Raw genomic sequence first — 14,591 nt, 5'->3', positions numbered from 1 at the left:
TGGCGAAAGGCCCAGGAAGTACTGAGCGCTCGAGTGGAGTGCGCCCTAACTGGGAACGGAGGACTCTGACCCTTAATAGAATAAGCCTGTACCACCGTTTGTCTAATCCATTTGGCAATGGTCGCGGCAGATGCAGGCAAACCCTTTCTGGGGCCATCCGTGATCACAAAAAGTGAATCCGTCTTACGGAATGATTCCGTAGCTTTCAGGTATACCCTGATTGCCCGAACCACATCTAAGGAATGCAACGCATGTTCCCGATGATGCTTGGGCTGAGGACACAAGGAAGGTAGTATAATATCTTCATTCAGATGAAAATCTGAAACCACCTTAGGAAGAAAAGATGGCTTAGGATGAAGTACTACCTTATCCCTATGAATCACTAGGTATGGGGACTGGCATGATAATGCAGCCAGTTCTGACACCCTGCGAGCAGAAGTAATAGCCACCAAGAAGACCACCTTCTGGGATAAAGTAAGCAAGGGAATCTCCCTGATGTTTTCAAAGGGAGGTTTCTGTAGAACCGACAAAACCAAATTAAGATCCCAGGGCGGTAAGGGCGCGCGGACTGGAGGAGCCAGGTGCCGCACCCCCTGGATGAAATTCCGCACCAAGGATTTGGTAGCTAAAGGTTTCTGAAAGAAGATTGCTAATGCTGAAACTTGACCCTTGATGGTGCTCAAGGCTAGCTTCTGCTCAACCCCTTGTTGCAAAAAGGCCAATATTCGAGACACCGAATAGGTACGTGGAGGAAATCCTAAAGATTCGCACCACGCAATATAAGTCTTCCATGTGTGATAATAGACTTTGCTGGAAGTCGCTTTCCTTGCTTTAATAAGGGTAGGAATGACTGAAGTAGACAAACCTCTGTCCTTCAGTACTTGGGTCTCAATGGCCAGGCCATTAAAACCAGCGACTGTAAAGCACGAAGGTAAATTGGTCCTTGAGACCACAGACACTCCCTGAGACGAAGTTCCCACGGAACATCTGCGACTAACATGTCCAAGTCGGCCAGGCCGGCTTGAGGAGGCCAGCCTAGAATTTCTAGGACCACTGGCGCTGATTGGATCTGAACCAGGCGTCCCTAGAGCTATCTGGCCCCGACCATCCGAGAAAGTCTGGTCGTTTTCTGTTTCCACACATTTATCAGATACCTGATAGTTATCAGGAAAGGTGACCTTTTCTGGTTGAACCTCAGGGACCGAAGTCACCCGACTAGAAGCTACTTGGCCTAACTGGTCAATCGGATCCGATTCCTGTGAGGTATCGGGACTAATCTTAGGAAAGGGTAAAGGAAAAGATCTATTCAGGGAACGGTAACTACCGCTTCCTGTGGTACTTAAATGTTGGAAGGGAAGAATCACACCGGTAGTAGTGGTTGATGCTCGATCTAATGTCCTGAATACCGGTGAAAAACGTCCCCCCCACCCTGAAACCGGGTGGGGGCGCACCTTCAGGCTGTGTACTCCTTTACTTCGGGTTTGGCTGGGTTGGTCCTCTGCTTGTCCGACCAGCCCTTCTTGAACCCTCCTGGAGGAGTCTTGCCTTTCCCGGGAGTACCAGCCGGGCGCCCTTTATGGGCGGTAAAGAAAGGTCCTCGCTTGTTGCGAGGTCCCTTAGCTTTTGCAGCCTGTGGCAAAAAAGTGCTCTTGCCCCCAGTGGCATCCTTAATGATTTCATCTAGGTTGGCCCCAAATAGACGATTCCCCTGAAAAGGGAGATTGGTCAAGGTCTTTTTGGAGCCTAGGTCAGCTGACCAGCATTTTAACCACAGCACACGTCTGAGGATCACTGCTAACTTAGATGCATGCCCTAACAAGGGAGTGGTGTCCAAGGCTGCGTCACAGATAAACCGTAGCCCTTGTATGATCTGTTCCATCAAATCAGATGTCTCCTGGGGAATATCTTTTCCACTAAGATCTTGGCGTACCATTTTCGCCCATTCCGTAAGTGTCTGGGAAACTAGACCAATAACAATTACTGGTCTAAATGCTGACCCTATCAGAGAAAAGATAGTGCGGGACTCTGCTTCTATCTTTCGATCCACCGGATCCTTAAAGGACGAAGTGTCCTCCACTGGAATAACCGTGGCTTTATTCAGCCTGGAAATAGGCGGATCCACGACTGGTGGTACCGTCCATTTCTTAATGATGGATTCCTCAAACGGATAGCGTCTAGCAATACGCTTGGAAATAGTAAAGGTACGTTTAGAATGCTCCCATTCTCCTTTAATCTGATTACCAAAACATTTAGGTACAGGAAAAGCCTTCGCCGTCTTGATGGGCTTATTAGTCCCAAAAGGCCTCTCTGTTTCAGTTGCCTCTGCCGGTAAAGCCTCAAGTTTTAAGGTTTCTTGCACTGCCACAACTAGTGCGTCCACCAATGCTTCTTCCTGAATTATAGCAAGAGAAGAAGCGTCCTCCTCACTGTCTGAGGGGGCTTTACCTGGGATAACAGCCCTTGCAGAGGAACCTGCAACTGCCGTGACCATCTCTGAATCTGAGTCAGAGGTGTCAGATGGTATAGGGGTAGGCGGGGGTCGCTTCCTTGACCCCCGTCCCTGACAGGCCGCCTCCACCCGAGCCACCATAGACTCCAAAATTGCTGTAAATGACTCTATACTCTGTGCACCGGCGGGTCCCGAGGCCCCCTCGAGGGAAACAGGTGGGGGAATATGTGTGGCAGGGTCCATAATAACTCCAGTTACTTCCTGGATAATATAATTCAAAAGTAAAGAAAAAAACTTTTTTTTTTTTATTATCGACCCCCTCAACTTCAGCCTCCACCTCAGACCCCACTAGATCAAGAGAGGAGCGGGACCCCGATAAGGGGGTCCCTGCTAGAACAGCCCCATCACCTTCACCCTCAGAATCAGAGGACAGAGCGACTCTGGGCCGTTTAGTAGATTGAGCAGCCACCAGCATTTGCACCTGGGCAGCAAGGCCAGCCACAATAGTGGCTAAATCCCCCCCTGGGGGGGAAACAGCGGTCCCCTGGCTTTCCACCAATACTGTGGGAAACTTGCCCTCCTGAGAATCCATTGCCCCTGTATGCCAGACAACCAAGGGTTAACTGCCCCCTTTTAGCAAGCGCGGCAAGCGCAGCCCACCGCACCACACTCAGGCACAATGAGACCCCCACAGGGAATATACAGACTGAATACAGGCAATGGCAAACAGGAATAGAAGGATAAAACCTGAGGAGACCCCGCTGCTGCTGCTGCCTCGATCGGTGTTCCAGGAAAGAGGAAGTGATGCTGCCAGGGCGCTCTATGTAAGCCTATGGAGGCTACAAGAAAATGGCCGCCGTGCATGTAAACCATGCGGCCGGAGCGGGCGCCGGTAAAATGGCGTCGTTTGGCGCCGAAATCGCCGCTCCATAGTGCATAAAAACACACACAAGCTTATCCCATTATATGGATACATGTTAGATCGCCGCAGCGATCGCTGTATATGCCCCAACATGCCATAAAAACATGCCCCACAGCACACAGCTTCCCACACTGCCCAGCCTGACACACACAGTGTCACACAGCTCCCCCCCCCCCTTGCAGCCCACAGCATGCAGCCGAGAGATAGGGAGACAAGCAGTGTGAATAAAGGCAGGTTACACAGTCCCAGACTGAGACCCCCCCCAGACAGACAGGTCCCCACATAGATACACTTACCTCACATGGCGTGGGGAACCCGCACAGGCGAACAAGCCGCTGCACATGAGGCAGGGAGAGTCGCAATTCAAGACGCACACAATGGCGATTAAGAAACCGCACAGCGTCCGGTGAGGTAGCCACCTCACCAATCATCCCTGCACCGAACAGGGATGGGTCGTTCACTGTGCCAGGAGCGTTACCTGGCTGAACGCTCGATGGCAGACTGGGAAGCCACTGACCCACGACCTGCGATCAGGGGGATCAGCCCGAGACCCAGTCCGCATGATCCTCTTCGTCCGAAGAACTAACTAATGCTGACCAAAATAACAGCTAAGTAAAGGTAGAGAAAAAAACTCAAACAAAATATTAAAAAGAAGAAAGAGTCTGGGACAAAAAGTCCCAGCACAGAGAGAGCCAGCCACTCCTGACAAGCTAGACATTAAAACTGAGATATGGTTGCAGGAAGTAGGAGGGTATTGACTGAGGGGACCACCCCTTGAGGGTGGGATATGTTAAAGCTTTATTGTTAACATATTCTGTTGCCTAGCTACTCCTTCGGAGCAAAGTCTAATACCCCATATGTGACGAATATGAAGAGGCGGCGACTGTCGGAGGACGTAAGAGAAAAACTTTTTTTTTTTTTTTTTTTCTGACCCCCAGCGCCACAAAAAGCCCCTTAGTGTTACCTGCTAGGGATCCCTATCGATCGAGAGAGAGAGAGATAGACCCCCAGGCTCACCACTTGATGCTCAGAGTTAAACTGCAACAGCTTACAGCGCTGTCTTGACAAACAGGAAGTCTTTTGGCTGGCTGCCCAGGAAGAAAGGAGGCGGCTCCGCCCTTCTGCACGCCTTCCGGCGCCTCCCCCAAGCTCCACGAGGTGTAGGATCACCTCAAACATGGCCGCCCCCATGCTGGAGACACGAGGCTACGCCAAAATGGCGGCTCGTGCGATCCAGCAAAAAACATGGCGGCGGCCTATACTGAATAGCGGTGTACTGCAGGGCACACAACACTCTCTCTGCATGGGGATATGGCGTGGTTGGCGGTACCGGCCCTGGCGGACCGCGTGGCCGTTCGGGAGGCCTGCTAATAGCTGGAGATCTGATTTGGAAGGCAGTCTACATGTCCGTGGCTTCTGACTGGTAGGTAGCTTATACTTAACCCATAAGATTCCCAGAATGCCACAGATTACATCTTTTAAACATGTATACAATAGATTGTTAGCTCCCAAACCAAGCCTCCTGGCTTTTGCACACATAAAATCACACTCAAAGTAGGAGGATTTGTGACATGTTTATAGGATAGAAAGGACTCTTTCTTACCATACAGAGAGGGGCCCGCGTTCACCACAAAACCCGTCAGGGAAAAAGGGGGAACATACTACTCACCATACCGGAACCAGGCGGGCACCAACTCCTGACAGTACCCCTCTCCACCGGGGCGGGAGGGCTGTCGACCGATACGGACGCCGTGACTCATGGTCTTTGGCGTTTCAGCGAGACATTTAACTCGCGGGTTCAGTCCTTTTAATGGGACTTTGTCGCGGCCGACCCAGCGCGGAGCTATGGCCTGCACGCGCTCGTAGGCTGAACTGGGGTGACCACCGGATCTCAACATCCAGCCCGTCGCCCAGTTCAGCTTTCTTGCTTGAAGATCTCACAGGAACACTGGAGAAAAAAAGCTGTCTAAAAATCCTTTAAGAAAAAAATTCTTGCCAGGACCTTAAGATCCCAGCAAGGTATCTAGGTCCTTACTCCTAACTAGACAGAAAATAACTGATTTGCTGAGGCAGAGAGAGAGAGGATATACCCTCTGGGACTGCCCCTAGGGTGTGGCCAGAGCTTTTTAATTTCCTGTCTAGTCCTGCTCCTGTGGAGGCAACATAACCCGAAGGTGGTGTATCACCGAGGACTACGTCTGTCAATGAGCGCTAGAGAAATAACTATTTGATCCCCAAGCAAAACATGACTTAGCACTTGGAAGAGAAACCCTTGTTGGCTAGCACAGAGGTTAAGACGTTTCTTATAGTTAGTTACCAGGTTTGTACACATTTCAAGAGGGATTTTGGTCCACTCTTCTTTACATATCTTCTCTAAATCCTTTAGGTTTCTTAGCAAATCGAAGTTTCAGCTCCCTTCATACATTTTCTATAGGCTTAAGATCTGGAGACTGGCTGGGCCACTCAATGACTAAAAGACCCATCCAGGACCCATCTTCAGTGTTCTGGCTGAGGAAAGAAGGTTCTCATCAAAGATTTTACAATACATGGCCCCATCTATTGGCTCCTCAATGCGGCAAAGTCAGTCTGTACCTTTAGCAGAGAAACAGCCCCAAAGAATGAAGTTTCCACCTCCGTGCTTGACTGTAGAAATGGTGTTCTTAGGGTAATAGTCAGCATTTTTCTTCCTCCAAACAAGGTGAGTCCCCCTCCTCAAGAACAGGAACATGTAAAGTCATGCCAATGAACATCTAAATGATTTAGAGTAGGATTGGGAGAAAGTGCTGTGGGCAGATGAGACCAAAACGGAGCTCTTCGGCAATAACTCAACTCGCCTTGTTTGGAGGAAGAAAAATGCTAACCATGACCCTAAGAACACCACCCCTACAGTCAAGCACAGAGGAGGAAACATGACGCTTTGGGGCTGTTTCTCTGCTAAAGGTACAAGCTGACTTTGCCACATTGAGGGGCCAATAGATGGACCCATCTATTGTTATAAACTTGGATGAGAACATTCTTCCCTCAGAAAACTGAACATGGGTCCTGGATGGGTCTTCCAGCATGACAATGACCCAAAACATACCGCCAAGGCAACAAAGGAGTGGCTCAGAAAGAAGCACATTAAGGAGATGGAGTGGCCTACTAGTCAGTCTCCAGACCTTAATCCTATTGAAAATTTATGGAGGGAGCTGAAACTTTGAGTTGCCAAGAGACAGCCAAGGAACCTTAAGGATTTAGAGAAGATCTGTAGAGTGGACCAAAATCCCTCCTGAGAGGTGTGCAAACCTGGTAACCAACTACAAGAAATGTCTTACCTCTGTGCTTGCCAACAAGGGTTTCTCCACCAAGTATGAAGTCATGTTTTGCTTGAGGATTAAATACTTATAGAACATTCAATTCTTTGTAACTGGGCAAACTTACAAATTCTGCAGGGGATAAAATAACCAAATTTTTGTAAAATCTTACCGTAAAATTCTTTTCTCTGAGTCCTCCGACAGTCGCCACCCACTCATACAGTCATCACCAATGGGTATTGACTTCCGCTCCACAGGAGTAGCTAGGCATAAGACTTGTTAGAAACAAAAAGCTTTTAGCATAGACACACCCTTGGGGGCTGTCCCACTGGCCAATACCCCCCTGCAGTAAGCCATCCCAACTCAGTTTGGTAGCATAGCACTAAGTGTACAAGGAAAAACCCCAAAAGAGGGGCGGGGCGGCGACTGTCGGAGGACTCAGAGAAAGAAATTTTACGGTAAGATTTTACAAAAATTCAGTTTTCTCTTACGTCCTCCGACAGTCGCCGCCCACTCATACAGTCATCACCAATGGGATGTCCCAAAGCAGTGAAGACATGAGGGGTGGGAGACGCAACCGTAAAGGAGGCAACGCAGTACCCACATCAGAGAAAGGAACCTTACACGCACAGTAAGAGAACCTTCTGGGCAACAGAAAAACAAGGCTCAACATGAGCAATAGCCCAGGAAAGCAAATAACCCAGGGGATAAACAACCCCAACAGCCAGGGACTCACAAAAAAACAAGGGTCCCTTATGGCACTGCCGCAGAGAACTTTTCGGCCAAAAGAGGCATCAGCTGATGCCAGAACATCTACCTTATAGAATTTGGAAAAGGTGTGCACCGACGAACAAGTCGCAGCCTTGCACACCTGGGCCACCGAGGCCTGATGCCGGTAGGCCCAGGACGTACTCATCGATCTGGTAGAGTGCGCCTTAACAGGGAAGGGTGGAACCCGTTCCTTCAAAACATAGGCCTGGACAATCGTCTGTCTGATCCATTTGGGAATAGTCGCTGCCGACGCAGCCATGCCCTTCCCAGGTCCCTCAGGAAGGACAAAGAGGGAATCCGATTTTCGAAAGGAATCAGTGGACGACAAGTAAACCCTGATGGCCCTGACACCATCCAAGGAATGCAATGCAACCTCCTTAGGATACTTAGGCTTTGCACAGAGCGAAGGCAAAACAATGTCCTCATTAAGGTGGAAATCAGACCCCACCTTAGGGAGAAACGAATAATTAGGTCGTAAGACCACCTTATCTTTATGAACCACCAGGTAGGGAGAGCGGCAAGACAACGCCGCCAACTCCGACACCCTGCGAGCCGAAGTGATCGCCACTAAAAAGGCAACCTTCTTAGACCTTCTAACTATATCTCCCGGATGTTTTCAAAGGGAGGACGCTGCAAAATGGACAGAACCAAGTTCAAGTCCCATGGAGGTAAAGGCTCCCTCCGGGGAGGAGCCAAATGTCGCACACCTTGAATGAAGGTGCGAATTAAGGAATGAGACGCCAGGCGTTGAAAAAGAACAGCCAGTGCAGAAACCTGGCCCTTTATCGTGGCCAGCGCTGGTCCACACCAGCCTGGAGGAAAGCCAACACTCTCGTCACAGAGTATGAGCGAGGAGAAAACCCGCTGGCCTCACACCAGGCAAAGTAAGCTTTCCAGGTACGGTAATAAATCTTACCAGATAAGGCTTTTCTAGCCTTGATTAACGTAGGAATGACCTCTGGGGAGAGACCCCTGTCTCTCAGGACCTGGCTTTCAACAGCCAAGCCGTTAAAGCCAGCGACTGTAAAGCAGGATGGAAGATCGGTCCCTGAGACAGAAGATCTTCCCGCATCGGCAGCCGCCAAGGAGGCTCGACTGCTAGGTAGTCCGCTGCCACTAGAATCACCAATTTTGGTTCCGATGCCAGCCTGCAAAGGAACCAGGATAACAACTGAATCGGAGGAAAGGTATACATCAGACGATACTGATGCCAAGGGGCCACCAGCGCATCCTAGACGTCTGCCAGAGGATTGCGCGTTCTTGCCACAAACCTTTCCACCTTGTGGTTTAGCCGAGACGTGAACAGATCCACGTCTGGGGATCCCCACTTTGCACACAGCATTTGGAAGACCTCCGGGTGTAGGGACCATTCACCCTTATCCAGGGTCTGGCGGCTCAGATAATCTGCCTGCCAATTCTCCACACCCGGAATGTGCACTGCCAAAATTGCCGGGACATGAGCCTCGGCCCAAGACAGAATGTCGGTCACCTCTCGGGCCGCCCGGGCACTCCTGGTGCCCCCTTGGTGGTTTATGTAAGCCACCGCGGTAGCATTGTCCGTCTGTCCTCGAACGGGACGGCCCCGAAGTCGATCCGACCACTGGAAGAGACAGAGTCTGATCGCTCTCAACTCCAAGATGTTGATTGGAAGGGAGGATTCCTCCTCCGACCAAGTGCCCTGGGCAGACAGGTTGCCCAGTACTCCACCCCAGCCCTTCAGGCTGGCTTCCGTGGTAATCACTGTCCACAGTAACGGACGGAAGGATTTTCCTCCCGACACAGCCGGTGACGGAAGCCACCACAGAAGATCCATGCTGGTCCGGCGACTCAACAAGACACTCAGATCCAAAGACTGAGGTAGTCTGTCCCACCTGGCCAGGATCTCCGCTTGGAGAGACAGTGTGTGAAACTGAGCAAAGGGTATCGCCTCGAAGACTGATACCATCAACCCCAGGCACCGCATACAGGTCCTGAGGAACGAGGATTCGTTGTCCCTGAGGGACCTGACCTCGTCCTGAAGGGTCCGGAGCTTGTCCTCCGGCAGAAATATTCTCGCCTGAGCAGAGTCCAGAACCATTCCCAGATAGGGAAGATGAACCGAAGGAGACAAGGTCGACTTCTGAACGTTGATGGTCCAAACGAACTCCTGGAGCGTCTGTACCATAGTCGACAGATCGCACAACAGGTTCTGAATGGCACTCGATCTTAACAGGAGATCGTCCAGATATCCCAAGACCGCAACGCCCTGTGCCCTCAACCGGCCCAGAACAGGCGCCAGCACTTTGGTAAAGACCCGTGGAGCCGAAGCGAGACCGAAAGGTAACGCTACGAACTGATAGTGGTCCTCCGCAATGGCGAACCGGAGTTACCTCTGATGACCCTCGAAAATGGGGATGTGTAGGTCAGGAATTCCCCTGGACTCAGGGAGGCCACCACCGAGCAGAGGGATTCCATGCGAAACTTTCGAACTCGCACGAAGCGGTTCAGAGCTTTTAAGTCCAGGATAGGGACGCACCTTGCCCTCCTTTCTGGGCAGAAAGGAACAGTTAACAGATTTGAGTAAAAACCCCGAAACTTGTCCCAATGAGGCACCGGGACAATCACCCCCTGCGCAAGGATGTCCTGTACCGCTCGATGCAGGTCCTGTAGGTGCCCTGGGGTCAGATGAAGATTTGAGGGAAAGAATCTTTCCGCCGGCCGCGAAAGGAATTCGATCTTGTATCCCGATCGAATGATTTCCTGAACCCACCTGTCCTGAATTTGGAGCAGCCAAGGTTGGAGGAAACCGCGCAAATGTCCCCCCACCCCTGAAACGGGTGAGGGCGTCCCTTCAGGCAGAGGCAGATTGAGCCGCCGCACCGGCATGGCCGGACTTTTGCTTGCCGCCCAAGGGGTTTTTCTGGCCACCTTGGCCCTTGAAAGGTTTGCCCTTGTTTTGTGGCTTAAAGGCACGAAAGGACCCCTGATTGGATCTAGAGGCGGAAACCCTGCTTGCCGCGAAAAGGCTTGTTCTTCGGGTTCTGGGGCAGCAGAGTGCTTTTGCCCCCAGTGACTCCTTTCACCAAAGTATCCAAAGCCTCGCCAAAGAGGCAAGACCCCGCATAGGGAAAATCAGCCACCGTTTTCCGTGATGTCTGGTCAGCTGACCAGCTCTTCAGCCAGATCAGTCGATGGTTAAGAACCGCGACACTAGACAGGCGTGCAGCCAGAGGGGTCTCATTCAAGGTCGCATCGCACAAATACATTAACCCTTGATGGATTTGGTCCACCATGTCCAGCGTAGCAGGTGGGGCAGAATCAGACGCGAGAGTGCGCCTAAGCACCTTAGTCCAATCTGCCACCGCCTGAGCCACCATGACAGAAGCGAAAATAGGTTTGAGCATGGAACCCGCCACCATATAGGCATGGCGGGCAAGAGACTCCAACCTTCTGTGCGTAGGATCCCAGAACACCGGAGTATCTTCAGTGGGAACCAAAGTAGCCTTGTTCAACACGGCCACAGTGTGATTCACCTGGGGAGCCACACACCAGCGCAAATCCGTAGAAGGCACAAAGGGATAAAGCAGTTTAAACCGATAAGGCACCGTGAAGGGGCGTTCAAACTGTGCCATTGTTCATTCACAGTGTGATGAAACTCAGCGGGGCAGGGAAAAACCTGCGCCGACTTGCGGGTCCTATGTGTACCAAAGGAGGACACAATGCCCGGAGGATTGGGCTCATCCTCCAAATGTAGTGTTTCTTTGACAGAAGAAATCAATGCATCCATAGCTGCGCATTCTTCAGGTGACCCAGGGGGGGAATCATCTACCTCCTCCACCTCCGCCTCCCCCTCAGACCCCAGCGGGTCCAGGGACGAGTGAGACCCTGAAAAGGGTACGCCCGCCACAGCAGCCACATCACCATCTGAATCAGAGGAGAAAGATAGTCTAGGCCTTTTTCTAGCAGCTCGTTCAACCATTAGCACCTCCATTTTTTACACTAAAGTCGCCACCACAGCGGCCAAATTAGGCATAACGGGGGGTTCAACAGAACTGGGGTCCCTCACCAAGGCTGGGGGAAATTTGCTGTCCTGAGAGTCAATTGCAGAAATACAATGACAAAAAGTACTGGCCCTTTAAAAGCGCTGCGGATTGCGCAGCCCACCGCTATATACACTGTGTACACAGACCCCTCAAAAGGGACAAAACTGAGCCAGGAAGGACAAAACAGAGAGATATGGAAGAGACAGTATGCAGAGCCCCACAGAGTGTTACCACACCAATCGCTGCTCCAGAGGAAAAGGAAGTGAGGTCACCAGAGGCTGAACTATATGCTGCCAGGCTAAGGGAAAATGGCTGCCCATAGAAAGCAATGGGAGGCTTCGGCAAGATGGCCGCCGACATGTGCTCGGAACGATCGTTTTGCCACATACAAGATGGCGCCACAACCACTACACAGCAAGCTGATACTAAGCCCATAGTGAAGCCAGACACGCTGCCCACATCCAAAATGGCGGACCGCGCGGTTTTTAGCTGCAGCGGCCGCCGCACATGCAGTCTGCACCTCCCAAAAACACAGAAGTGACACAGGAGAGGGACCCCCAAAAACCACACAGCGCCAGAAGTGCAGTAAACCAGACCCCCACAGGGATCGCATCAGGGAGCCCCACAAATGCACAGACATGAGGGGATACACAGCAACACAGGACTGCCATCCCAGACAGAGGCCCCACACAGAAAAGTACTTACCTGTACCGGATGGCGTGGGGTGCCTCTATTAAACGGAAAGCCTCTGTCCTCACATGACAGGGAATGCCGTCAGCCAAAAAGCCGGACACTGCAGCATGCAACCGCAGATGTGTCCAGTGAGGTAGCCACCTAACAGGCTGCATCCCTGCTGCGAACTGGGATGGGTCATTCATAGTGCCAGGGCGAGCCATAGCCGAACGCTCGATGGCGGACTGGGGATCCCTCTGACCCTCTGCCCTAAAAACTAAAGCTGACAAAATAAACAGCTAGTAAAGCAAAGCAAAAAACTGACATTCTTGCAAAATAAAATCATAAGAAAAGATTAGAAGGCTGAACCTGTAGCCCAAGCACAGGGAAGCCTATCTACTCCTAACGCTAGGCAGAGACAAACTGAGTTGGGATGGCTTACTGCAGGGGGGTATTGACCAGTGGGACAGCCCCCAAGGGTGTGTCTATGCTAAAAGCTTTTTGTTTCTAACAAGTCTTTTGCCTAGCTACTCCTGCGGAGTGGAAGTCAATACCCATTGGTGATGACTGTATGAGTGGGCGGCGACTGTCGGAGGACGTAAGAGAAAATAATTTTCCCCACTGTATATTTCATTTTTCCACTGGTTTTATTGCAGGTTTCTATAATCAATTATCGTATAGTTTTATATATACATTAATGTGGCAGAGGTTCTAATACGCTTTCTAGATGATTTTTATTTTCAATGACCAATTAATGAGGGTTAGTATCAGCCTGTCTCCTAGGCAATGGCAGCTGCTCAACTTTGAGAGGGTTACCTACTACCATCACCCAAAAAAGGCAAGGACAGTGGTTGGGTTGTAGCTAGAGACTGGTGGGGGGGTAAGCCAATTCAGCTTTTAAGATCAGGTCTCACATCAAAGGTACACCCTTGTCGTCCTGGGATACCTCTGGATTGGGGAATGGACTTTGACCTGACATCAGAGACACCCTTCAAAGCCTTAGAAACCGTGGACATGGGAGGGAGGAGCTGAATCAACCCCCTACATTGCTGTTCACATATCTGGTCACCTGGGTTACTGTAGACGTGGGGGGTTTAGCTAAGACGGTATATACCCTTACTGGGATAAGGCAACACTACTCAGTGTTAAATGTGGCCTCTTTACTGTTGGTGGGCAGCTTGTAATAGGCTATAGTTCAGAAGACACTGAATAAGGTAGTCTTTCAGTCCATTCAATACAAGGTTGTTACTTCTCATTTTTCCAATATGAAATTCACTAATGGGTAATTATTAACCACTTGCCTACTGTGCACTTAAACACCCTTCCCATCCAGGCCAATTTTCAGCTTTCAGCGCTGTCACACTTTGAATGACAATTGCGCGGTCATGCTACACTGTACCCATATGAAATTTTTATCATTTTTTTCACACAAATAGAGCTTTCTTTTGGTGGTATGTAATCACCTCTGGGTTTTTTATTTCTTACAAAAAAAAAGAATAAAGACAGAAAATTTTGAAAAAAAAAAAAGTTTTTATTTTCTGCGAGTAAATTTTGAAAATAAATTTTTCTCCTTCACTGATGTGCGCTGATGAGGCAGCACTGATGGGCACTGATGAGGTGGCACTTATGGGCACTGATGAGGTGGCACTTATGGGCACTGATGAGGTGGCACTTATGGGCACTGATGAGGAGGAACTAATATGCCGCACTGATGAGCACTGATAGGCAGCACTGATAGGCGGCACTGATGAGCACTGATAGGCGGCACTGCTGGGCACTGAGAGGTGGCACTGCTGGGCACTGAGAGGTGGCACTGCTGGGCACTGAGAGGTGGCAGTGAGAGGTGGCACTGATGGGCACTGATAGGCGGCACTGATGGGCACTGGCGGATGGCACTGGACACTGACGGGTGGCACTGATGAGCGGCACTGATGGGCAGCACCATCAGTACCCACACTCAGTGCCCATAGATGAGCAGGCACTGATGGGCACTGACTGGCAGCACTATGGGCACTGATTGTGGGCATTGATGGGGGCACTGATGGCGGGCACTGTGGGCACTGATGGGGGGGCACTGTGTGTATGTTTTTACCTTTTAGTAATCAGGGCACTGGTGATCAGTGCCCTGATTACATCGCTGTGTGTCCCCGGCGCTGTGAGGCTCCCCCTCCTTCCTCACACTGCAGGCTCTGTGTGAGGAAGGAGCGCCAGCGATGAGAGATGATCTCATATGTTTACATATGAGATCATCGCTCATTGGACGGCCTGATCACGTGGTGAATGGCCGCTGTGATTGGCCATTCACCACGATCTGTGATTTTCCCCGCTGCACGCTCGTGGGAGCGCGCGGGGGGGCGTGTCACTGGAGGCCGTTTAAAAACGGCCTCCCGAAAATTCGAGTCCGCGCTGCAGCCGTATATAGGCTGTAGCGCGGATGGCAGCAGGTTAATAGTGATATACAG

At 50.8% G+C, this 14,591-nt stretch overlaps 1 protein-coding gene across 1 annotated transcript in view; it reads right to left on the bottom strand.

Annotated features, from left to right (window-relative positions):
- RARS1 (arginyl-tRNA synthetase 1) overlaps positions 1-14,591 on the bottom strand; it is a 233,797-nt gene that overhangs the window by 158,559 nt on the left and 60,647 nt on the right. The window lies entirely within an intron of this gene.

Source organism: Pelophylax lessonae (genome assembly GCF_965119305.1).
Source record: "Pelophylax lessonae genome assembly, chromosome: 4".
NCBI lineage: Eukaryota > Metazoa > Chordata > Amphibia > Anura > Ranidae > Pelophylax > Pelophylax lessonae.
Note: the sequence above shows the minus strand (reverse complement) of the source record. Positions and strands in the feature narration are given on the sequence as shown.